Below are 1,231 nucleotides of genomic sequence, written 5' to 3'. Positions count from 1 at the left end.
CAACAAGACAGACAGACAGACAGACAGATAGATAGATAGATAGATAGATAGATAGATAGATAGATAGATAGATTGGGTAATACAGACTTGATAAACAATGTTATAAAATAAAATGTGTCAAAATACATGTATATTACAATATATTAATTAAAAAATATATCACCAGTCACCCAGTATCCCATAATCCCACTCATCTATAAGGTCCATCATCTTTTTTCAAATAAAATCAAAACAATAAACAACATTTTTACATACAAGTGTTAATTCCTTCTGTCTTTCATTCAGAAATAATACAAAAAAACATGGCTGGTGTGTTGCAGTATGTTGTCATTACACTGTTACTGTAAAGTAGACATGATGCTGCTGCTGCCTGCTGCAGGCTGCTGCTCTGTCCACCAGCTGCTAACAAAGAGGGAGCCCAAGACAAAAGGTGCAGGGTCCTGCTCAGATGTATGTCAGTGTAAGGATGGCTGGGTGGAAGGGTAGGTGGGGGTTGAGCGGCAAGAAAGGGGGCACGCATGGGCGGGTGGGTAGTGAGGGGAAGAGGCTACCTTGCATGATTGAGTGACTAATGTCATCTAAGAACGTTTATCTGCCTCGATGGCTTTTGTTGGAAATAATATTGCCTATGCTTATTAGCATGAATGTTGCATTCATATATAATATATAATAATAAAAACATGATGATGTAAGTGATATTTTGTGTGATGACAATCTCATGAAAAACGTGCACTTGAGAGTTCTTATATCGTGATAAGAGCGCTCATATTCACACACTCAAACTGTCTTTTGATTTGAATGTATTGCATGGTGTAAAAGTCACTTTTTTCTTTAACTGACCTCAGTTGATCTTTAGTTCTCGCAGTTGAATGAATCATGCATGATATAGAGTTCACAATAAATCTCCATTGAAAGTTATCTACTCCTGGGATCTAGGACATATTTTTTGCCTTAGAATTATGGTAAAAGATTATAAAGCACATGCTACCTAACATATTTATCTTAATGCCAATATATTTATTTTTAATATCTGTTCATAGTAATATGTGTGTGTGAGTGAGATACTTTGTGTTATTCTTTTGTCTTTTGCAGACAATATGGCAATAACAAAATCTGATTATAACAAAAGCATGTTTTTCATATTCAACAACAAAGTTGTTTGCATCCCAGAAACTAAGTTTTCTCCCAATAATCCTGTCTGTGACATTCAAACACCTGAAAAACCTCAGTC

This window comes from Morone saxatilis, unplaced genomic scaffold, assembly GCF_004916995.1.
Source record: "Morone saxatilis isolate NCDOM2014 unplaced genomic scaffold, NCSU_SB_2.0 Contig21, whole genome shotgun sequence".
NCBI lineage: Eukaryota > Metazoa > Chordata > Actinopteri > Moronidae > Morone > Morone saxatilis.
The sequence above is the reverse complement of the archived record's forward strand: the minus strand, read 5'-3'. Positions refer to the sequence as shown.